We start from the raw sequence: 2,055 nt of genomic DNA on the forward strand, positions 1-2,055 counted from the left end.
TGCTGCTGATCTGTTTCATGTTGCTGCTGATCTGTTTCATGTTGCTGTGTTCACGCATGCTCATCTGCTCACACAGACTTGTGTTCGTGCTGCTGTTCAACATAATGTTTTTATGTTATTAGTGCTTAATTTATATTTAGTTGATGTTTTTCTTAGTTCATATCTTAGATGTTATTACTGTTTTTCTTTTACATTTTATCGTTGGATGTAACTGGGACCCTGTGTACATATTATCACTCCACCACATGCAGCACATGTGGTGGAGTGATAAATAAATCTCTCTGACTCTTTATTTACATAATGACTAACAGCTGGATGTCGGGCCCCTGAGCTGCTGACGTTCAGTAAGTGTGGCCCCCTGAGCAGTTTAGTTGAGGAGCCCTGCTTTAGAGGGTGAAATACAGTTTATTCCATTTCCAAAACCTAAACTGAGTCTGGAAAAATGTAAAAGATGGTAAAGCCCTGCGGCCGACCTCATGAGCAGCTGAACACAACAGTGATAAACAGGAAGTACCACATGTTTGTCTGTACGCGGGTTGTTTTTTTTCTTCTTCTTTCAGCTTGAGGGGTCGCCACAGCAAACTAAGTTGTACGAAGACAAAGAAGTTATTTTAACACCAGATGTCCTTCCTGACACAACCACAGACCACTGAGCTACCACAGCCTCTGTGTGGAGCAGAGAGCTGATATCTAGGACACCCAGGGGAGCAGACGGTGGGGGTAAAGGGCCTTGCTCAAGGGCCCAGAGTGGGGCAAATGATGATGGAGGCAGGTGTGGGTGCTTCACCTTTCCCACCCACAATTTAATGATGTCAGTACTGGGAGTTGAACCAGCGATCTTCCGACCACAGGCCCACCTTTTCTAAGCTCTGTGCCACCACTCCCTCCCATGCGTCTTTATGAAGGTAACTGCAAGTAAATCCTCCATTTTCTGTCATAATTACCAGGAGTGCACAAAACTGGTACGGAGGTACACATGCGCAACAAAAATCAGGAATGCGTAGCATCACCTGTGTTCCCACATGCCTTTGTGTACTTGACCGTGGGAATGTAACTTGTAACGCAACGCATTACAGAAATGTAGTGTAATAAAGTACAGATACTTAATGGAAAATGTAGAAGAGTAAAAGTCGAAAGTACCCACGTTTAACTCTACTTAAGTAAAGTGCAGAAACATGAAAAATGTACTTATGTACAGTAACAAAGTACTTGTACTCAGTGTAGGGGAACACCACCTCAGAAACAGTTTACCTCATCTCAAACAAACAACATTCCTGTGTTTGTGTTTGAAACTGTTAAAAGTAAGATTCATCTATTCCCTTGGGAACAAACAGACATTGTTTTACAAATATTCAACTCGGCTCACAAACTTCTTAGTTAACACTAATGTAAATGTAATTAAAAAAAAACTGTCACTGTGTTAACTTTACTGCCAATATGAACTCATTTCCCATGAAACGGACAGATTGCTTTAATGAGAGTTTTGGTTCAACTGACCTCGAATGTTTTTTGTTAAACATCTGAACTCGCTACGTTGATAACTTCACGTTTATCAAAAGGAGTGTTCCTCCCAGAGTTCGTTCCCATGAAGATAACACCATAAGAACCCTTTGTTTAATGACATTCCCTCTTCAGGAGATGGACAGCGACACCTTTTGGTGAAACACTGCATGTTATTAATTACAAAATGTCATTTCTGTTTTATTTTATACAAACCGGATTCCAAAAAAGTTGGGACACTAAACAAATTGTGAATAAAAACTGAATGCAATGATGTGGAGATGGCAAATGTCAATATTTTATTCATAATATAACATAGATGACAGATCAAAAGTTTAATCTGAGTAAATGTAACATTTTAAATGAAAAATTGTTGATTAAAAATTTCACAGTGTCAACAAATCTCAAAAAAGTTGGGACAAGTAGCAATAAGTGGCTGGAAAAAGGAAATTAAGCATATAACGAACAGCTGGAAGACCAATTAACACTAATTAGGTCAATTGACAACATGATTGGGTATAAAAAGAGCTTCTCAGAGTGTCAGTGTCTCTCAGA

General features: G+C 39.5%; 1 protein-coding gene across 1 annotated transcript in view; it reads right to left on the reverse strand.

Annotated features, from left to right (window-relative positions):
• Positions 1 to 2,055, reverse strand: part of paxip1 (PAX interacting (with transcription-activation domain) protein 1) — a gene marked incomplete in the record, with an annotated part of 122,354 nt that overhangs the window by 37,387 nt on the left and 82,912 nt on the right.

The sequence above is a fragment of the Nematolebias whitei genome, chromosome 9 (assembly GCF_014905685.2).
Source record: "Nematolebias whitei isolate Nwh7 chromosome 9, NemWhi1, whole genome shotgun sequence".
Lineage (NCBI taxonomy): Eukaryota > Metazoa > Chordata > Actinopteri > Cyprinodontiformes > Rivulidae > Nematolebias > Nematolebias whitei.